The sequence below is a fragment of the Neopelma chrysocephalum genome, unplaced genomic scaffold (genome assembly GCF_003984885.1).
Source record: "Neopelma chrysocephalum unplaced genomic scaffold, ASM398488v2 Primary Assembly neopelma1_25, whole genome shotgun sequence".
NCBI lineage: Eukaryota > Metazoa > Chordata > Aves > Passeriformes > Pipridae > Neopelma > Neopelma chrysocephalum.
Window position 1 is genome coordinate 46,489,401 of NW_020897694.1, and position 23,715 is coordinate 46,513,115.

Sequence of the window (23,715 nt, forward strand, 5' to 3'; positions counted from 1 at the left end):
AGAGTCCATCTCAGGACAGAGCGGTGATCTAGATTGGACCCTTGGCATCCTTTCCCAGTCTATTGATAGTCACATGGTTCTTATATGATAAAACATAACCTATGGTCAAATACTACTGTATATTAAAACTCCCAGTCCTTCCCTAAAGAAAAGATAGGGAAAAAGAAATCTTACAGAATCACAGAACATTTAGGTTGGAAAAGACTTCTGAGATCATCAAGTCCAGCCTTTGACTGATGATCACTTTGTCAACTAGACCATGGCACTAAGTGCTACATCTAGTTGTTTCTTGAATGCCTCCAAGGATGGTGACTCCCTGGGCAGTCCATTCCAATGCCTGACAACCCTTTCAGTGAAGAAATTCCTCCTGATGTCCAGCCTGAACCTCCCCTGGTAAAGTTTGAGGCCATTTCCTCTTGTCCTGTCACTAGTTGCCTGGGAGAAAAGACTGGATCCCCACCTGGATACAACCTCCTTTCAAGTAGTTGGAGAGAGACAGTAAGGTCACACATGAGCCTCCTTTTCTCCAGGCTAATCTTAGATTAGAACAAGGGAGAGGTGAAACTTCCATTGGTCAAAAGGGATCGAGCCTGTCCGACCTTGATCCCTCAGGGCTGTGTGATTCATTAAAATTTACTGAATGTTTGTGTTCATTATGATTCTGATATTGGAGGAAAGTAAAGCCCATGTGATTTTACTTCACCAGCAGGGAGACAGTTTCTTTGTGCATATTTTCATGACACATTTATTTTAGAATTTGAGAAGCTAAATTACCTTTCAGTAGTTCAATTTGTTACCATGTCAGTTGTGCTTGTATAGGTAATTTTAGGGTTATCTGTAAAATCAGGCAGCTGAAGTGATCTTGGTTTAAAACTCAAAAATGCGAAACTATTTTGGAAGGCTATTTTTAACCTAGATTGCTTTAGGGAACTACCTTATAGCCTGGCCCCACAATCATTTGTAGCAGCACAGTTGAGGACAGGCAGCAAGCTGTAATGCAGACAGGAGTGAGTGGTCAGGGCTTTGAGGTACAGAGATAAGGGGCAAAAACCTCTTAAGCAAATTTCACCACTGAAGAGATCATATCTCGAAGCTCGTCTCCAGCTTCTGTGCAGACTGGGACCTGCTGCCTCCCCAGGGACAGCACCGCTTGCCTTGTGGGCTCCACCCTGTCTAGGAATGTCTCCACGCTGGCCTCAGTCTACACATAAGCCAGTCTCGCTTTATTTTTTCTGAGTTGACAATAAACAAGTACCTTGTGATTCACTCACATGTCTGAATTCACTGCTGGGCAAACGATCTGAATACCAAGACTCTGTTTGAGTTCTGCTGGATACCTAGGTGTAATGATAAGGCCTCATCTTTGACCTCCATAACATACTCCTTTGCATAAATCTACCACAGGATGCATTTTGTTAACCTTATTTTCATGTACCCTCTACCTCACCTGGCCATTCATGGCCACAGACCAAAAAAATGTATGAATACGTGTTCAGTATTCCTCTAGGATGGATGTGCAAATAGAAAATGGAGCTGAACAGTGCCTAACAATAAAACAGCCCCACAACACAAAGCCTGCTGAGACTTTCCCCAGACGAATATGCAATTCGGACCAATGTAATTTTTGTTCAGGCAAAGGAAGAGGGATGAACTGGAGACATAGTACTGCAGAACAGGTCATCAAATCAGGTTAAGTCAGTAAACAAAATCTTTATTTGAGTCAGCAGTTTAACATGAAGACAGTCTTAATTGCCGATTTAGCTGATTAAAAGCAATGCTAGGCTCAGAAAGAAATGTCTTTGTTGTCACATGGCTTATGGTATATTACAGTGATGAGAAGGAGGGTGTTTTTCAGGGATATTTTTAGACCTTGGACCATTTTCCCCTTAGAATGGAAAAAGCGAAATGTCACAGCCAATTTCCTGCACTTTAGGCCATTAAATACTTTAGGACAAAGAGTTTTTGCTTAAAAAAATGTTAGTCTGGCTGGCATAGTGTTTAATGGCAAATTGTTTTCTTAAAATAGGAAACCAATGTACATGAAATTAAAGATTCCCAGAAGAAACATGTTCTCAGTGAGAAATATACCTTTTTCAAAACCGAAGCGGGATTCCTTTCTTTCTTGCCAACATCATATTGTCAAATCCAGTATCGGCTCACAAAAACATATTTTTCAACCAACTTATTTCCCTTTCCACTGCTCAAATAATTTATTCTGTTTCCCTTGCTTGAGAGAGTTCAATAATTAGCATGGTGCTTTGGAGTATGCTGGCTTTCAATTACTGTGTCAAACCCAACTGTATGCCAAACAAGAAAATGTAAGTGAATTTCATCTCAGAATTATAAAGCAAATAAATACTGACTCAAGGAATGGAGTACAGCACACACTGTTAACATCCAGTTCACAGTGTGTCACATCACCCCTTTTTTCTTGGGTTATGTGTGGGAAAGACTGTGAGGTTAATTCCCAGAATACTATTTTGAAGAAGCATATATATTCTGAATGTCCGACATTCTGATACAGAAGGCAACACTGCAAAACAGCAGGGAGGGGGCCCACCATGCCCACATCTAACCACACCAACTTTGTCAGAGTCCTCCTTGATGACAATGACTCAGGTGGGAACTACATTCTTTTGCAGCACCGCAGACATCAGGGACCCCACTGACTGAGAGCCGGCAGCAGCCGTGTGTGCTGAACCCCACCCTGCTGCCCAGGCCAATAGAATAATTTGCTATACTTTATTCCACCCCAGACTTTCCATCCTGGCTGCATTTGCCTATGGCATGGCTGTGGCAGTTCTCAGAGGCGTCTGGACCATGGCCTGTTTGGTACCATCTTCAGCTGTTCAGTATCAGGTATGCTGGGCTGGGTGTCACCTCCTGTGCAGCACCGAGCACAGCTTACCAAGGACACCTCCATCATCTCCTCTAGCACTGCTCAGGTGGGAACTGGGAAACTTGAGTGCTCACTGCGGAGTCTCCAGGACTTTTGAATAAAGGTCTGTCACAGAGTCAGGTTCAGTGAAGATATTACCCCTGAAAACCTTGGTTGTTCAGAAGCTTTCACTGGCTGCTATGATCCTGGGTACACTAGAAAAAACCTACAAGCTTTCCTCCAAGAAAGAGTTATAAGGGCTGTACTCAAAATCCGCATATCAGCTTTTTCCTAGCTGGGGGCATGTGGAAAATGATCGCTGGCCCATGAGTGTTAATCCCTGTGAGCTGCAGTTTCTGTTCTGCAGTGTGAGCCACAGTGTCTCATTTCCCCCTCTCCCCATGCCAGCCTGGGGCACAGGAAGCCACTGCTGCCACTCCTACCGGCATCCCTCATCCTGCCCCTCGTGAGTGGGACCCTTTCTTTTTAACATAAACATGTCATTGTGCTGGATGCCAAAGCTCCTTCTGATAAAACAGGCTTTAGATGCCCGTGAGAAATGTGAGGCAGGGCTACAGCATAAACATAGCAAACCAGTGACCTCATCTGCTCAAGGAGCTCTCTGGGTTCAACTGTGACTCTTCGATGACATTCATCCTTTGCTGTCTCAATTCAGGAGAATGGCAATAAACTATGTGACAAATTATTTTCTCCCAAATAATTATTTTTTATTTGCTAACTTTGAAACACTGCTATGTCTCATCCAGGTACCTGAGTTCACTGCAGTGCTGCTTATGAATATGATTCCTAAAGTGACCTTCTGCATAGGTTGGATTTTTGTTTTTCAGAGCTTTTTTAATAACATTGCTTTCGAACTGACCTGCATTAGTTTGCACAGAGATCATGGCCTGCATTACACACGATATTTGCCACAGTTAAGTGTAGCTTTAAATGTTTTAACCCATGCTAGGAATAAAATGGGATCGTTGAAGTAACTATACTTTTTAATGTAAGGGTTTCAAACTAACTGGTATGATATCCCTCTGGCAGGAAGGCACTCAGACATGCCAGTTCATCCTATCTTTCCATGAGCACAGATCATGAAAGCATACCCCATGAACCTATCAATGTGATTAGTTGCAAGAGTGTTAATACCTTATCTTCTTTCTGCTATTTCTCAGAAATGTTTGTATCCACCAGGACATCTCTCTATAAATAGCTTCATTTCCAGTGATAACACAGGAATTCTGAGACTTACATTTTGCAGCTGTACATAGTAAATGTTGCTTGGTGTGCTAATTGTCCAGAATTCCCAAATGGTCCTGGTGACCTTCAAAGAGGATACTGACATTCACCAAAGTTGGTGGCACCTTTACTGCTTTCAGGGTCCTTCCAGCTGCCATGCTCAGTCCAGACCTCAGAAGCTGCTGTCAGGTGCTGCTCTTCCTTTTGGAAAGCTGGTCGTCAATCCATTTGAAGAAAGAATTGGCACCACCCCTACTCTATGCCAGGAGGAGTTTGGGCCACAAATTTCACAAGCTTTGACACAAACATTTAGCAGCAGTCACATAAAGATTGTTATTAATGGTCAGAAAAGCTTGCTTCTGAAAAAAAGCATTTCTTACTTTTCAGAGGCCCAGTAATGCTTCAGAAAATCTGTTCCGTTACTGAAACTTCACATTTGTTGCAGCAAATATAAAGTACTCTGGAGTAGATATAACCAAAACTAACCTGAGAGTGAAAAGATAATTCAGGCTTTTAGACTGAAAAGTAAGTCTTACAGGAGTCTGATCGTGGAAGTCAAAAGGAATTTATGAAAGTACTCAGCATCTTGCAGGATCGCTCTTTAATTTTAGTCTGAAAAAGCTAAGCTTTGATGTGCAATGTAACTGCCTGTTGACATGCTGTCGAAACTTCTTGGTTTGCACTACAGAAAAACTAGGCAGTTTGAAGAAAACTATCAGAAGTCCACAGAACCTGAATTACCTTATTTGCAAATCATGTTGTTTCTGAAAAATCTGACAAGGAACTCCAGTTCTTTTTAAATGATCCTTCTTGTAATGTCCACTACGATGTCTTAAGAAATATAAGGTTTTTTCTTGTCTAAACAACCAGTGCACACTGGAGATCAAGAGTGAGACAGAAGAACACACAAGCAGATGAGCAATGAAGGACAAACCACAGGAGGTATAGTAGAAAAGCAGCACTGAACAGAGGAACCATAACAAAAAATTTATGAGGGGTAAAGAAGAAGAAACTTGAATGAGTCTCTACTTAGGACAAAACGGTGAGAGAGGCAGGAAAATGCAAATGAAGAAGAGAAAAGCAGAAAGGGAAAGTGAGAAGAAGGTGATTCAACAAAGACAGGAAAGATTAGAGGTTAAAATCTGTTCGGAGTTTCAGGAAATACAGTTTTTGCCTGTGCAGAATTCAGCCTAAAATGGTCTTCTACTTATAAAATAAGAATGGATATTTTTATTTTTGGGATTCAGATTCAGAGGGAAGACTTTTAAAAAGAGAGAGAATTTAGCTGGCCTATGATTTCATGGTTGACAGAGTGCCTAGCACCCAAATCTGGAGACCTTGGGGCAGGTACATCTGACAGTGAAGAATGCAAACAACTGCAGAGTTATGTAACACATATAAAATACATATTGTAGTATACATGAAACTTGGCAGTTCCTGTCTTCATACCAATATATATCTGCCTAAGCCTTTCTCAGATATTAACATTGCGAGTTATAGGGATTTGTAAGTTAATGGCAAACATTTTATTTTAGATTACCAGCTCCATCACCCTGAGAAAGTGTATCCATGTACTCCCAACTAATAGCTTTCTCTGGCCATTCACTGCAGTCTGATGAATTATGCTCAATAGGAAAATTTAACTCCAAAGCCAGTTTAATCTTTTGTTTACATAAAATCTTAAAAATCGTGTTCAGTTACTGGAAAGCCAGCAGAGGAAGTCCATATGAACACAGCCTTTTACAAATGCTCTCTCTGATTAATTCAGTGCAGTGAGTAAACAAAAAACCCAAAAATTCCCAATGAAAAAGAGCACTGTTTTTGCTTCATTTTGTCTTTTAAAGCAGGAACAGTGTAGAACAGAGTGAATAGACTGGATAGGAGGAGCTTCTGCTTTCAAGCTTTTACAAATCACAAACTTTTTCATATCAATCCACTTTGGCAGGTTGGTGTTTGTGACCAAAGTCTGGACTAGGAACCGCAAAAATGCTGTTACCCAGCTGCTGTGGTAAGTGATTTAATCTCTGTGCAATGCTAGACACACAACTGTTGGGAGATCCATTCATGTCTGTGTAGCACTCAGAGAATTGTTCGCATTGCTCAGACAACACCTGGATGGCTGAGCCAAGGATTGGTGATTTAATATCATTAAAAGTGAGTAGTAAGCAAGTAGCTACAGAGAGCAGCTTGGTGTTAGGGCAGTCTGCCTTTTTGCCAAATCATCACTGGGAAAAAAATTGTCATCTGACATCATGAAATGAAGCCAATTAACATTAGTTGGGAAATTGGGTCTTGTCCTAAAATAGATAAACATAAAGATTAAATATGCTTAAAAACTCTACTAACCATACTTTGGCCTACTTGGAGTAACCACCTGACAATGGGATTATGGAAAAAAACCCCAACCTGTAACTTATGATGTCTGTGCTAGTAATTTGAATTGTCTTTTCCAATCACTTGTGAAATAATATTCTTATATTGCATGAATTTTTTTCCTTTTTTTTTTTAGTATAGGTCTTTCTGATGGGCTAAATTGTACTTCTTCAGACTGAAAGGTTGGAAGGTTGCTATTGAGAGAAATAACTGGGGACTTTGGCAGAAGGAAATTGTAAAACTTAAAAAGGAGATAATCTTGACTGAGAAACATTCTATTCTCATGAAAGAAAATTTCCTTTGTAAGAATAACTTAAGCAAAATTGTTAAAAAAAAAAGATTCCTCTCAAAATAATTTGGTCAAGTGTTTTAGACCACAGATGCAATTGCAGGACTGTTGACTTGCAATGGACATCCATGACATGTTTCCTCAAGGGAAATCATCATAAAATAGTTTGTGTTGGAAGGGACCTTTAAAGGTTGTCTAGTCAACCCCCGTGCAGTGAGCAGAGACATCTTCTACTACATCAGGTCCAACCTGCCCTTGAATGCTCCCAGGGATGTGGCAGCTGCCACCTGTCTGGGCAACCTGTTCCAGTGTTTCACCATCCTCATTGTAAAAATCTTCTTCCTTATCTGTAATCTAAATTGATCCTCTTTTAGTTTAAAGCCATTACCCCTTTTCCTATTGCAACAGGCCCTGATAAATCTACCTCTTTTAACAATTTCCATGTCGATCAAGTCAGTTTAAAGTTTTCCAATTAAATATATCAATTGAAATCTTAGGACAATAATTTGAGGATATTTTTATGGACGCGACCCACTAGAGTAAAAATGAGCCATAATTTGTCATTGCTAAAAGGTCCTGAAATGAATCCTTTGGCTTACCTGCTGGAGGCCTGGGCTGGGATGAGGAATGAGTTGGTGTCGATTTCAGACAAAAGTCTGGATGGTCACATGTTGGACTCCGTGATCGTACAGGTCTTTTCCAACCTTAATAATTGTATGATTTTATGTTAACATGCTCTATCATGTGAAATTTAGGAGCCCAGAAACCTTTTACAGCTTTTTTTCCCCAGCACAGTGAATGAGAATAAAATGCAGTATTTTTCTTCAATTAGATTTTAAAAGAAAGCCTACCTTCAAACCCCATGCACAGAGCAATATACCACAGAGGGTTAAATGCCTGGAAACTCTGGGGACACCCTATTTCTCTGATCCTTCTGCTGAAACTGGGTCACCTAGAAGCAAAAAAAAAAAAAAAAAAAAAAAAGATTTTGATCATACAGAAAAGCTTGGCTGCACAGCTGGGGGCCACAGAACCTGACTTGTTGCTCAAGATAAGGAGCAGGTCACTGTCTTCTAAAAGAAATGTGCTCTTGTGATAGAAAACGGTGATAGAAAATGGTGATTGACACCCTTGTAGGCATTTTTTAATGGCTGTCATTGCACGTTCTGAGAGGCTGAATCCACTTGATGAGAGTCAAATGTGCTCTGCCTGCAGCTGCTGGGTTTTAGGGTATTCCAGGGGTGTGGATGGATCATGTTTCTAGAGCCTAATGGGGCTGTAGCTATTGTAGTTACCTATCTGTTCAGGAAAGTCTTGGCCTCTTGCTCGATGCAGAACTTCAAGAATCATTAAACCTTTGCAAGATACAACATAGACTTCAGATCTCCCTAGAACTCAAGCCTTTCCTTCTGTAAATTCATACCGATCCTAAGCACTGGCTTTTTCAGTGAATGCTTAGTTTTCTGCATGGCCAATATTGCACCCAACAGAGATGTGACAACAGCTGATCACCTTCAGGTCAACAATTTCCTGTCCATAATTTTGATATTGCCTAATTGGAACTGCTTTCCAGATATTAGGGTGGGGTTTGTATATAGCGTTATGCTTCCTACTGCATGGAAATTGTGGTATACTAGATCACTACTTTCAGCTCATCTGTGGGCATTTTATGGTTCAGACCCTGGAAACCCCACATTATTTCAAAGAAATTGGCTAAAAGTTTTTGTCATTTGTGATATAATCCTCCTGTCTCCACAGGAGTTACTGCCCACCAAGACTGCCCTATGCTAGCTGCTGCCATGGAGATAGCAACCATATGGTTGGTCCACTTTACTCTGTGGGATATCTCCAACGAAAAGTTCTAAAAATATCTCATTTTATCTAGTGGGAGGAATCTTAACTACCTTTCCTATCAACACTTTTAATGCCAGAGATCTCAAGTTCAATTTGTAATTAAAAATCAAGGCATTTCTTTTTCTCTTGAATTCAAATGCTCCTCCAGCCCAGAAGGGGAGTTCCTTCTCAGGAAGCTGGGGATGCTGTTTCTGTTGATTTCACTTTTGCTGTTATGCAATTCTGAAATGGGGCTTAATAATCTTTGGCAAATATTGCTTTAGGGTGTATCCTACCAATAAAAATAAAATAGTCTAAATTTGGGCTTTTGTAAACAACAACAATAAAAAAGTTCTTTTTTCCTAACAAACTTGTCCTCCTTGCAGCTCTGCGTTATCTGTTGGTTCATGGGGCTCTAAGAAATAGTTACTCTGGGATTTTTTGTGTGAAATATCTTGCATTTTTAAAAAAACTTTTGCAAAAAAGCCTGAGACCAACCTCTCACATATTGCTGATGTATGTCTTGCATGGCAAAATTGTATGTATGTAAGGGCTGTCGTGGATCTTGCAGCAATTCATACAGAAAATCTTTATCTTTAGTTTGGCTAGCCAGTTTCAAATTGCATCTTTGAAACAGAAGTTTCATAATATCTCTAGAAATGGAATCATAAAATGAAGGATATCTGTGGCTGGCAGAAGATGGAATGGCACTCATGTTTTGTCATTTTGGCCTCTTATCTATTTCTTTCAATTAAGTTCTTTACGTTACATTCTTACGTATATCTACAGTGTGGGTAAGCAAATTCTGTCACATGTAACACAGGTGTTGCACCTGTATAATTGGGAAGAGAAACCAGCTTTGGGTGTCCTCTAGTGAATTCCAATCTGATAACTGTGGGCACGTATCAACACTAAAATATGGAATGCTTTTACATCATTAAAGTTAATGGATGCGGATAATTTACATTTTAGACTCAGCATCCCATTAAAACGTCTTTGAAAATACTATATTATTCTTGATTGACAAAACTATAAGCTATAGCAATGTGACGAACTCTTTAGTTCTACAGCTGATATTTGCTTTCAGCTGTTGCCTTCTCTGTCAAGTTATTCCTTCATTAAATTTATAAAGGTCTTAAAAAGTGAAAGAAAGGTAGGTGTTTGTTTTTTTGATGGTGTTTGATTCATGTGCAGACTCTCTACCTCCTAACGTCCCCCACTTTGGGAAGCAAAACTTGATGCATAGATTTGTTGTGGCCATGTCAAATATTTGCAGGTTTTTAGGTTAGTTGTGATTTCCGTGGCTTAACTAATGCACATATCCACAGCCACAACTTTGTGTTTATATTCATTCACCTTTTAGACTGTATGAGGATTAGAAAAAAAATAAAGATCTTTGTCTGTCTGGAAAGACATTGTCCTAGAGTGGTTTTGTGCATTGCCACTAAGACTCTGTGGTTTGTTTGGGGCTGTCCCAATGGCATGGGCAAGGGGGCTGCAGAAGAGGGTACAAGGAACCTTAGGCAGTATAGTTGTGAGCCCATTGTACCTGCGCTATTTCTTTTTGCAGCTAAGTCACAACCTTGGTGTTCACCTAAAGGAAAGAGGTAGGTTTAATGTGCAATTTTTTTGCCTTTAATTGAACTTGCAAGTGGCAGGAGAGGTATGCACCTTCCAACAATTCACTAAGAAAAGCAGGTGGGAGTTCAGCAGGTGGGCACCAGGATTTGAGAGAAATTACCCTGACATATCCAGAACAAGGTAAACTTCATTGTCAATGTGAAGGTCAGTGTAAAGTTATATATGTCACATATGACTAGCACCATTGTTTTGTATTGCAGAAAGTTTTGGTAAGTGTGAACTTGCTTAATTTTTTGAGTAAGCTAAATCAGAAGGGTCACTCTAAATATGCACCAGTGTTTTCAGAGAGCCAGTAGGTATCACAAAGTGGTTAGGGCTGTTAGGTCTTTAAAAGGGATTCCTCCTCATGGACAGCCATGGAAAGTGTCATGATCTCATAATCATCTCTCACTCACATTGCGTGAATACAGGGCGCTTGGAGTTTGGCTTTATAACCACAGCTTTGCTTGCACTGACCAGCCATGCTGGTAGACATGGAGGGCTGCAGTTCTCCACAGGGCAGAGCGCACTTCAGTGCTCCTGTGTGGCCCATCAGCACCTCGTTCATGAACTGTGTTGCTGTGACTCCATCTGATGGCCAGTGGTCTCAGCTGTGCACTTCTGCATCTCAAAGTTTTGCACCTACTCCTGGTTATCTCACTTCCCAGGGGTAATGTGGTGCCTACATACTCTGTCAGGAACCAGTCACAGCGACAAAGCTTTCCCAAAAGCCATTGTGTGGGCCTTCCTCCTCAGATGAAAGGAGGGTCAGTTCATTTGGGATGTCCCTCTAGGGCTTGCTGGGAGCTGATGGTGGCAATAAACTCACAGTCCTTTCCGTATGGCACTTCTGTTTTGAGCAACAACCAGACTCAGGTCACAAACAGGTATGAATAAACCACAGTAGAACAGGGCAGGAGAATCAGCAGGACCAGAATTCCAGGTGGCAAGGCCATACACCAGCCGCGCTGGCAGGAGCGGTGATCCAGCCACATCACTGAGGAGACAGGGGCTGCAGGGGCATCTGGGGACCTGCAGCAAGAAAGCAAATCTTTAAATAGCTTCAAACCATATGTAACGTTAGTAATCGGGATGTTCAGTCCAGGAAAAGCAGACATGTCTGGGAGAAAAGCCTATGGAAAGGGTGCAGTGTGAAAGTCGGAGGCTCTGGTGGTCCGCAGCACCCTCCGCTTCAACCGAGCCTCCAACCGAGCGCTGTGGCTCGCTAGGGCGGGCTTGGCGCTTCAACGCCGCAGAGCGCTCCCGCAGAGGCACAGGGCTTCTTGGCGCCTCCCTCCCCCCGGAATAAACGGGACACTGGAAGCTGCAGGGCCGCGGCGGGAGAGCTGATCCCGCCAGAGTCCCACACGCCCGATGGGCGCGGCCGGCAGGGGGCGCCCGGGGAAGGCCGGGCCCATCCCGCGCCCCGCCCGCCGCGTTCCCGGCGGATCGTCCTCCCGGGGGAGAGGGACGGGCACTGGGCCGCCCGTGACCGTATCCGCCGCAGGCGTTTGAAGGAAGCACGTGGGAAGGCAAAGCAGTGCCTCCATGGGGATATTTCCCCCTACTCAGGCCCGACAGACCAGTGCGGGCCGTATGGGATGGAAAAAAGCTCTTTCCTCGGGACCAGCTGGGGAATGATGGACGGAGGTTGGCCAAGGTGGACTTACGAATCTGCTGCCCCCGGGCAGAGCTGCCTCCTGCAGAGGGTCAGAGCTTCATCTGTTCTTGGGAGGCTGCCGCTCCCACTGCCCACAGACACTCGGGGAGACCAGAGCACTTGTCTGGACAGAGGACTCTTTAAGGGATTTATTGTCCCACCACCACCACACGCCCATGAGGAGACACGGATGTGCAGCATGTGAGCGTGCATCACTGGGGATGTCCAGGAGAGACTTTCAGAAATCATAGAATGGTTTGGATTGGAAGGGACCTTAAAGATCATCTAGTTCCAAGCCCCATGCCATGGGCAGGGACATCTTTCACTACACCAGGTTGCTCAGAGCTCCATCTAAACTTGCCTTGAACACTTCCAGGAGTGGGGAATCCTCAGTTTCTCTGGACAACCTGTTCCAGTGCCTCACCACCCTCACAGTAAAGAATTTCTTCCTAATATTTAATCTAAACCTACTGTCTTTCAGTTTGAAACCATTGCCCGTTGTCCTGTCACTACATGCCCTTGTAAATAGACTCCATCTTTCTCATAGGCTCCCTTCAGGTACTGGAAGACCTCAAAGCCTTCTCTTCTACAGACTTAACACTCCCAATTCTCTCAGCCTTTCTTCATAGGAGAGGTGTTGCATCCCTCTAATCAACTTGGTGACCCTCCTCTGGACTCATTCCAACAGGCTGTTGTCCTTCCTGTGCTGGGGACCCCAGCGGTGGATGCATATCTCAGAAAACGTGTGACCAAGGGGTGCTGGAAAACTGGTTTTACCCCCTACATCCCTTCAGCCCTTTTTCTCAAAGTTCCAATGCTTTAAATAATACCCTACTTTTTTTTTCATTCCTTGTGTTGTTTCACTGCACTTTTGCAGCTCATTGCGCAAGGCATATTAGTTGTATTCATTTGATAAAATTTTTTACCCCAAAATAATACATATTTTTGTCTTTGAATACAATGACATTGTTTACTATGGATATTCACAAAGTGTTTCTTTCCCAAAGTTAGAATTTACAGGAAGCAGTATAAAGATGCCCCTGTTTCCTTAATATTTTTTTTCTGACATATCAATACATTTTGTCCTATTCCACTGACTGTTAAGTTCTAGCACTTCTAGAAAATCGATTTCAAAATTCATCTGACTCCATTTTTATAGGACTGAGGCCATGTAGCTGTTGAACCATGCAGTACTGGCAGGCTGCATGAGCTGGAGCCTTCCGAGGTGCTTGCTCTGCTCCCACACTGCTACTCTGTGTGGTAAAAAGATGTTTGTCTCGCTTGAAAAAGCTATGTTCCCATATTGCAAGAGATGGTACTGCTGTGTGTGTATCACAGGCCAGAATTAAACTTACATATAACCTTTCCAAGGTTCTACTTTATTGCACTGAGAATGAAGCTTAGAGGCATGGGTCTAACACAGGAACAGCACTGTACTCTAATGCTGTTTTAGTTCTTCTGTAAACTGCATTCGAATATGGCAACATGATAGACCACTTTGTCTTCTGCAGCCTGGGCTGGGACAGCCACTTGCATGATAATTTATTGATGTAGCTACAATGGATATGCTTATTTTACAGCAATTCTTTCTTTTTAAAAGATTAAATTATGATACTTGGCAAAACCAATTATGATTATTGTGAAGGACTTTTTTCTTTTTCAGTTTTTATGTCAGAAAGACACTCTTTGTCTTCTGAAGACCTCAGTTCCCTACTGCCAGAGAGGTTTTTCTCCTTTCTCTCTTTAATTTTCCTGGTGCTTGACATTGTTTAGTAATCTCCCTTCCATGGCACTGTCACATCTCTGACGGTTCAGGAGAGCAACATTACAAAAACAGTGTCCTGAGAAACCCTCTGTGTATCACATGCCAGACTTTTATGAATGTTTCGGGTTGTTCACATTTTAATCTGGCTGATGAAGTTAATCTGGAGGAAGGCCTGGACAGAGATGTTTGGAATCTGTTTCAAGGCAAACCATCAAATGACACCTCTTATGCCACTAAAAAGAAACCAACCTGAGGAGCCTTCTGGTAAAGACTTCCTTTCTCTGGAGAATTTATAGAAAAAAAATAAATAAACCGACCTTTTTATTTAAAAATAACTTGTGGTTCTCTCATAGACACAACTAAAAGGAGCCTTCACCAGGTAGGAAACACCTGATTTTTAATATTCTCTCTAATTTTAAATCTGTCATTAAGGTAGGTGGCTAGCAGAGTATGAAATCCACTTTAAACTATATGATAAACATTCAGAAGGATTTATATAATTAGATATTACAGAACTAAGATAACATGATGGAGCAGAAATCTTACAGCTCTCACAGACAGCTAATAAGTTGCCCTTTGCTCTACCATTTAAACACATGCTACCTGAGCTGGTGTCATTCCACATTGATTTGAGGAAGCTGGGAATGGAGGTTAGGTATACAGTACACTGTACTCAAACATTTTGGGCTGGGTTTTTTCACAGGATTCATGGGTGATTGACCCTCAACAGCTTTTGACCAGAAGCTTTCTTTTTTCTTGGACTGCAAGTCAATATTGGACACTTAAATATGTACGTCCCCTTCCACTCCAGCTTTCAGGTTTTTATCTAAATGAAAAAATCAAAATTCAAGTGGGGTGGAAAGGAGAAACTCCTTAGCAGGTAACATTGATAGGTAATACTTAAGACAGAAGGTGAAAACTAGCTATGCAAGACTTATTCTGCCCCCAAAACAAATGGTGCTACGCCTAATTTAACTGCCATGACTGCTCTCATTTGGATCAGCATTACCCATAAATCAACTTTCTAATAAAGATCTACAAAGATGGAAAAAAATTGCAGCCCTGTGCAGCAAGAGGGAGTGTTTGCATACACATAGGTACATGTTGTGCCCTGACTAGTAGCATAAACATTTTTTCTGGCTGAAAATTTTCATGTTTGGTCTGGGTTCTAAAATAGATGGAGATGGAAAGAAGAAACTTAAAGTAACATAAATTCTGGGAAAAGATTTTAGATCTATACATAGGCAGCTTTCAGTAAATATAATTATATGAAAGATGACAAAACATGTAATATGAAATACAGAATTAAAACAACAAACAGAACTATGAAAGAGGTAGAACTTATATTCTTTGCTCATAATTTTCAAATGGGTTGGTTACCAAAATGCATATGCCCTGTGAATAGGCAAGTAAAGTTCCTATTGAACAATTAGTAGGATTGTGACTGGTACTGGCAACACATTCAAAATATTTTATTTTCTTGCACTCTCACAATAAATATTAGTAATTAAATTGGTTTACTTTTAAGTGGCGTGTAGATGCCAATTAATGATAATAATTAAGTATCTGTTTGGTTATTTAGCTTTTATAAAGATTTTTGAATGTTTCCTTGTAATTCAAGCTTTGGAATCCAATCCAATTTCCAAAACTTTGGAAAGATAGCTAGTTCCTCTTTTGGTTACTATGCTGGCTTTTAAGCTGCAGTACCAGGAGCAGCCAAACTGGAGGCTGTGGTTTGTGAATCATACCTCTATCTCTGCCTCCGGCATCGCTTGAACAGGCATATGGAAAATCTGTTTCCCTCCAAACTGGATGTGCCTGTTGAATATAATGTGGTGTGCTGCCTCGATTTTCATGTCAATGAAATATTCTTCCCTCTAGAAATGCGTTCATGTTCTGTGCATGTTTTGTGGAAAGATTAGGAATACTTTTCACCTTCTCCTCATGGAAGGTATTTATGGAAATGTTTCTCAAAACCAGTTGGAGGTGAACACGTGAGGCAGGAGGAATGTCATTATGTCTTTTCAGGCCTCTGCTTCGGGTCTCTTAGAGCTGGAATCTCTATTCTGTTGTAAACAATGGAAGTATCTCCTTTCCTCCTCCTTTCCGCCTGCCCTCCATCCCAGCCAGGCAGGAAATCAGGTTTGCTTCTCCTCTAGGGACCCTGTATGGATCTGTTTGGCCTTCACATGGGATCTCTCTCCGATAACCAGCCAAGTCTTCTGTCGAGATAAATCCTGTGGTTGCAGCACCTGAGCTATTGATCAGTGAGGCACACTCAGTGCCAGCAGCTGGTTGCAGGAAGTACTTTGGCCTGTGATCCTGTGTGGATAAGTAATATTTGAGTTAGCTGAGAACAAATAAAGCTGACGGTTGGAAGTCACAAAAAGAAAACTTGTTTTTGCTAACCGGCTAACATTTGCAGGGATTTGGCAGTGTGATTGCCAGCTGCTACAGCTTGTGATTGAGGTCACCTTCTCTTTGTATATAAACATTAGTCATTTACTAAAGAATGTAAAAAACAGGTGTTCAGTGTTCACTGGTAATCTGTTCTTTTAAAGGGATGCTGTAAGATAGCCCCTGACATAGAACAATTCCTTGTATGCCTGTTGCTATTAACATAGACACACTTGTACTGTTACTTAAGCAGTGCCATTGGTATGCATGGTACATAAAAGATAAACAAAATGACAGATGCTTAAGCCAGATGAAATTACAATTAAACTAATGACAGACAAAAATAAAGGAAGTGTGGCAGGAAAATGTGAAAGAACATAGAAATCACTGCAAGCTATGCTCCCTAAAGTGTTTTTTTTTTTTTAGTTTTAAAGAGGCGGTTCTGCATTTTATGGCCAGTATAGAAACTGAAGATTGAAGCTGCAAACGGTTATCTCTATGGATTTTGATATGCAGGAATGCTTTTCACATATGATGAGAGACGATATTGAAGATGAAGAAATCTGTATGAAAAAACCCACAGTGATTTGTGGAAAAAGGAAATTAAGCTGTCTCCTGAAAGTGTGCCCTCCAGAGCAATTTTAAACTTAACCTTCTTATCAGCTTTTAAACTTCACCTTCTTATCATCTGCATAATGTAGCAAGACTTCTATGCCGTGGCCTTGTCTACACTCAAATCTGCACGTTTAGGTTGACCTGCCAGCAACAGATTTCATTAGATCATTTCAACTTACGGATACACAAGTCCATAGTTAAATTAGGAAAGTATTTAAATAAAATATATCTAAATGAGAATGTATTAATAAAAGGTATCCATTCATTTTCAGTAGGCTTTAAATTTCTCTAAATGGCGTACACAAGGACATTTACATTCAGCAGCTTTGGCAGAGCAGACTTACTAGATGAAAGTCAGGCTTCCCTGCTTTCAATGCACAGACCCACGTACCCACTGAGAATGAGATTCACCAACCGGCGCTGCCCCACAGCTTGCTGCTCCTGCTCTTATACGCCCAAAGGTGCTGCCCAGTTCTTGGTTCCCCACCTCAGCAGAGGGGCACAGGGCAAAGGGAAGTTCGGGGTGGGGGCAGCAGAGAATGTTGCCTTTCTGCACGGTGCGAGTAGTGGGCTCTAGCTGGAGGGTGCTTCCTTCAGTGTGGCATCTCTGGAGCTGGAGCTGAGCCTGTTGGTCAGGATATAACAGCTGTGTCAAGGAGTGATTAGTTCAAGTCACATATTCACATGATGTGAAACACAGACGTTTCAAGTATGTTGACTATACCCTAACAACAGACTGTCCTTTGTCATGTTAATTGCCATGGGATGTGATTTATGTCACCATTGAAAAACACACTACAGCTCTAAACTGAAGACACTGGATTTTTATTCTCCCAGGTATAAGGGGAATGATAAAAACCAGAATGAAGAAACTGTGGCTGCTAATTATGCTAATTAAGGGCTAGTATTTAAGAATGGCAGGATCCTGTTCTGCTGAAGAAGGAGCTCGAAAAGTCAAGAACGACTTGTCTAAGGAAAGTGTGATACAGTATTAGCCAGTGTAACACACCACCAGCACACTATCAATCTAACTGCAGTCTGACTTTGTGCAGATATCACCAAATTGTGTTTTGAGGATTAGTGGGATAGCTTTGAAGGTATTCCTGAAGAACTCCTCCTCTTCAAGACAAGTTACAGTGGGATGATAGACATTCAGAAAAAATTGATCCAAATAAAAAGTAATCTCAATATTCATTCAGGTATTGTGGTATTCACAACTATATTTTTTAAACATAGGAGACAGACAACTACCTAAAAGTGGCAAATTTTTAAGAAGGTTGATTTCTTCCAAAAGAGTGTGAAAGACTCGGGTGGGGGGTGAGGAATCAAGCAGCACCCTAGCAGAGCTAAAATATTTTTCTGCGCTTCTGACAGCATAATATTCTTTTTGTCACAAATTGTCATAGCCTTCCAGCCAAAATTATTGAAATTTTTTCCATTGTGCATGAAGCATTTTTACACATTAATTTCATCTATTCTTAGCAAGATGTTCTTTGGTGTGAATTCTATCTATTGTTAGAAAGTGTTTTTGAGAAAATATGATTCTAATCTTGTGACTTTTTGCCTTGATATCAAGAGAGTTACTGCCAAATATACAGTCATATCTTTTGTTAATAAAACCAAGTTACAGGATCTATTAATAGAGTGGTAATAAATAATGGTGTTGTTAGGGGGCAGGATTATATGTCATTTTATTTCTAGTAAAATGATACTCCCAAAGGGTAATGATATCAGGAAAATTAGCTGCTCTTAACCTAGTTTGTATACAGACTGTCTTGCGGAAAAAAAAATGCATTGGAATAACCACTGTGGAAAGGAAAATTCTACTATTTCAGCCCTAAAGCATACCACTGACATATGCTTCAAGGGACATATTTGGTACAGTGTGATCCTATGACTTTGTCATAATGTTGACAGCCACAGCAAAGAAAGGAACCACAGTCAGGAATCTCTCAATGAAAAAGAGAACAACACCTGAAGTGCTCATTTTCTAGATTTTCCTTATTCTCACAGCAGAACAGAGGACATCCTAAACATGCTGACCGAAACTTCAGCAGAGCTAGTTGTTATAGAAAAGTGCATACTAATAATGTATGTCAGCTGAATGGCACCAGGAAGGTCCAATGGACCATCACAGCATTCATGCACACGATTATCACATTCTGAATAGCATTGTAAATTAATGCTTTATTTTTTGCTTTCTTTTTCCTTTTTTTTCCCTCTGTGTGACCTCTCTATTTTTCTATCAGATCTGATAATGAAATTAAACCAGTATAATCTATAATTTTCAATTCAAGCATAGGTTAAAATTACATTTCACCAGACTTGGGGCACATCCCACATACTCTTTCTTTTGGCTTTTTTATGGTTTGGTTCGGTTTGGTTTTTGTGTTGATTTAATTCCATGAAACATTTAATGGTCTACAGATTTTTTTTCTCCCAGTCAAGTCAGTTATTGGCAGAAGTGGCTTCTGAGGCTTACAAACCAAGGAATCATTTAATAGGCAGCTCACCTCTTTAGGACAGCCAGGCCTGCAAGCTGGGCATGGCAGCCTCCCTTCCATCTTTCAGCTGGATGTCTGCAGGATATTGGCAACTGCTAAGAAAAAACAGCAGTCCCTCAACTTTTCCCCATGGAAATTTCCCTCTGGCAATCCCAGTGTCAGAGCTTGTGAAGGAAATACAGCCCTTAGACCTGCAGAGTCTGTTGGCAGTGGCACTGGTCAGTGCCATGCTGGTCATCCAGGAAGGTCTCTTAAGCTGCACACTCAGTGTCATTTTAAATCTTTCAACTTTGGTTTTAATTGCATTTTTCACTTCTGTGTCCCAAAAGCTGGAAGTGTTTAGTGAATGAGGCAAGATAGTGTTCAAAGAGAAAGTCTGGTGATTAAATCAGCTGCCTCCCGTCCTTGAGAACTGGGTTGCAGCCCTGCCTTTGTCACAAAATTCTTCATTCTTTGTGATGGTAGACAGTCATTTATAACAGATAAAACCAAAGGATAGTATCTTCATTATCTGCTTAGGCAATTCACAGTGTGTAACTCAGATATAAAAATCCAGAGCTTCCAAAGAAAGAGAAGAATTAATAGAGAGGAAAATACATTGGCTTTGCTAGAGGAGCACGGAAAAGTTCTTTCTGCTTGGAGCCAGACCAAATCTGCAGAGTTATATTTGCTTGACACAAGGAGCAACTCAGCACAGATCTCCGCAGCATCAAACCGTTCTGAGGGTGCTGATCTTGACATAAGGATTTTTCTGTGCTAATGAGGCATTGGATCAAGTAATGAATAAAAAAATTGATTTTTAACCTTGTGCCAGATTGTTGTGTTTAGTGACAGAAGCTCACTGCTGGATACCGATCTTAATTCAATATTGTGAGCTCAGCAGATGCTTTTCCTTAGGCTGTATTATTGCTATACCAAGTATAGCAATATGGTTTTTACAATACTAGGCATTACAGAAACTTGTGGATTTTCCTATAGTAAAGGTAAAAAAAATGAAAAGAGCCTTTATTTTACAAGTTTCCTTTCAAATAGCTGAGAAATCTTAGATTTTAAAAGCTAATTACAGGTTTTTAAACACTGTAAAAAAATTTAAGCAGCCTACATGATCATTTAAACTTTCCTTAATATTATATGTGATCCAATGAGAATATTAATCCACCTATATTTAAAATGTAATCTCTGGGAGTCAGTTTAAATATAAACAGTACTGTAAATTTGACAAGAACTTGAGGATATCTGAACTTTAAAGGCTCTCACATTACAGTGAAGTCTTCTGCCTAGGTAATTTGTCTAGGTAATTTTGGTGAGACGATGTTCACCAGGGGATGATGTAGGGCAAAAATTACAAAGCACAATCATCCAACTAATTTTGTTAATTTTTGTTTTGCCGTTTTTAACCTTTTGGTAAAGATTGGACTTGATGATCTTGGAGGTCTTTTCCAACTATAATGATTCTATGAAATTAAAAAGATTAGAAATTCTTTGCATATATGCTACATCTAGCAATGATCTGTTACATCACTATAAAATATTTACTTGATTTCTGCAAGTGCTGTTGGCTTAAAAGAACAGTATCCATCCAAATGGGTTGGCAGTGCTGTCCAGAATAAATTAAAGAGAAAACAAAAATCCCCCAAAACTAAAAAAAAAACACAAACACCAAACCAAACCAAACAAACAAAAAAAAAAAAAAAAGGGGGAAATAGTGACGACTGCTATATGAGGAACTATTCTGGTTATGAATGTAATACTCATATAACATTAATATAATAGTAATATGGTTCTGTTTCTCTGATCTGGGCATACTGAGGAATTCTGTAAGAAACTCTGCTTTTTGGAACTGGTATAGCATTTGTAGGTTCTGATATTCAGCACTTCTACGCACATCCACTGCACATGAAAAATGGACTGAAGGCCAAAATAAACCATTAAATTGCATTTTTGCCTTAATTTCAAATTATCCAATGGGGACTATTATCCAATCCTGTTTTCTGATTTCTTGGTCAGCCATCAAGGTGAATGAGGGGCAGTGGTCACTTCAGTCCAATTTGCGTGAAATAAAGTTGAGATTTCTTCCTCCATAAAGCTGGGAATATCATGAAACCCACATCACAGCAAAGATGGATGGAAGATATGATGCATCTGCATGGAGAAGACAGAAAATAATCACAGTTTCCTCTAGCACAACAGATAGGAGGCATCAACTGGTAATAGCACAAAGGTTCAAAAGATAATACTTCTCCAAGGGTATAGATAAAGATTTTTGCCATATATATTGTGGATGCTAAAACAGTTTGATGCATTCAATAAATAAAATCCCTTGGGAGCTGTTGCATACAGGAATATGCCTCTGGGCAAGAACATCCTGAGCTGGAATGCACTGAAGATTGGAAGACGGTTCTTGAAAAATGTCTGATTTGTCCTTACACTCCTCTGGGCAGCGGGTAGCAGTCACTGCCAGAAACACAGTTCTGATCTGGAAGGACTTTGGTTTGACTTGTGTTTCAGAGGTATTATATAGGTATATAAATGTTTCCAGTATCCAAATCACAACATGCCTTGTGCCAGTGTTACTCTTGTCTTACTGAACTGTAATGTATACTTACTGAATCACATGAGAATTGGCACGTTTCTTTTAGATGGGAAGAAAAAGAAAAGGGGTGTTGAGAGGGTTGTTTTGTGTTGTTTCTTTCCCTAAGAGTATGCAATACCACTGACAATACATCTTTGGATGAAAATGAAAAATGAACTGTAATAATGTGCTTATGTAAAACCAAATTGGACATATTCTGCATGGCAAACATTGTGTTGGAATAAATATCTCTCTGGTGATGTCAATGTGAGAACAAGCACTACAGTGTTGTTGAAATAATTGGGAGTCACTGAGCAAATGTGCTGGGGAATCCTGCAGAGAGCCTATATATGGTAATTTATCTAGAACATTCTCTATTTCTGTTTTAGAAAAGCTTTATGCAGAACAGTGAATACATTTACCATCTTTCAAACTGGCACAAGACACAAACCAGTCTTTAGGCCTTCACCTGAGCACCGTGACCAAGTGAGAGGCAGCACCAGCAGCAGGGAAGGGGCTTCCTCACCATGGGGTGGCACAGCACCACACTGGCTCTAAGGTCAGGAGGCAAAAATCCATCTCCTGTTGGGCCTGAAATGCAGTGGGCTGTGGTCACTGTGTATATAAAAACATGCTCGCATGAGAGGTCTCTTTGTAAAGTCTAACAGGACGAACAACTTTCCTGTACTTTAAGTAGAAAGTGAAATGAAATTCTGGAAGATAATTTTTTTCCTCTTAATTTAATCTAACTAACAGTCAAAAAAAAATCATGCTAACTTCAACAAATTTTTGTAGAGAAGTTGCCTTTCCACAACTTATTATGGTCATACAAGTAAGACAAAATTGTCATTGCAGTCACTGAAGTTGGTATAATATGGGGTAAATACAGAACAATAAGCCTTAAACTATAATCTCAGTCAATTGAAATATATTTTTGTATGCTGGAGCTCAGAATTGTCTCTAACATCTCCACAGGTTCTCCCTAGCAGCCACGAGCCTTTGGGTCCTTTAGGGCAGCTCTTCCATTATCCCATTTTATTTTCGGCACATGACAAGTCTGAGCTCAGACTTAATCTGTTTCTTCATATTATTTTTCAAATAAAAATTAATAGCAGCATGAATAACGAAGCAAAATGAACAATAATGTGCCAGTATACAATCAAATTGGAAAAGGTTTGAACTGTTAAAGTTCCAGGTCCTCTGTGGCCAATTGCAAAGACCTGGATGGAAGAGGAAAAAACAATTGCATTCTGTCAGGAGAAGCTGTTAAATTCCTGTGAGTGAATGTGGTCCTGACTTAATTACCACTTCCAAGAGCCTATTTATAGTTGTCTGGGAAAGCACTTAAGTGAAATAGGCTTAAGTTTGCAAACAGAATAAGTGGGTGAGTATTTACTGTGAAGACAGAGATGAGAGAGAGGTGACTGTGGAGTAACTACTCCCTACCCTCTCAAGCCCTGCCATGGGATGTTAGAGCAGGAGTTTTATATTGGCTGAATTAGCTTGCCAACTCATCAGATCTCCATAGAGAATTTAAAAAATCTAAAATTTTAAATGTTGTGCAATTTATGCACAGAACTTCATGATGAGCTTCCGACTTGAAAGTTGGCCGGGACAGAATGTACCACAGGAAGGCACATGAAAAATTTCTTGTGTCTCCGTGAGAAAAAAAAACAAACAACTTTTCATAGCTATAAACATCTGAAATGTTTTAATATATAAAATGCTGAATCTGGGCATTTAAATGGTTGGCAAGATGAGGTGTAGCATGAAGAATGGGATTTGTCCAGGGGAACATGGTCAGTGGGATTTCCTGAGCAAGAGCACTTATGCTGTTTGAAGCAAATACTACTCACAGCTGATAAATAAGTCAAGTGAAATGTTACACTAGGAATGACAAAAAGAAATTCACATTGCCTTTATCCCAGGCCTCTCAGAGACAAATGAGTAGGTGCCATGAAATA

General features: G+C 40.5%; 1 long non-coding RNA gene across 1 annotated transcript; it reads right to left on the minus strand.

The window, feature by feature from the left end:
- Positions 1-3,584: 3,584 nt before the first annotated feature.
- Positions 3,585-7,572, minus strand: LOC113963721. The gene is made up of 2 exons (XR_003532923.1): positions 7,385-7,572; positions 3,585-4,417 (listed from the first exon to the last, which is right to left on the minus strand). It is a non-coding gene; the product is annotated as an uncharacterized LOC113963721 (long non-coding RNA).
- Positions 7,573-23,715: the final 16,143 nt, after the last annotated feature.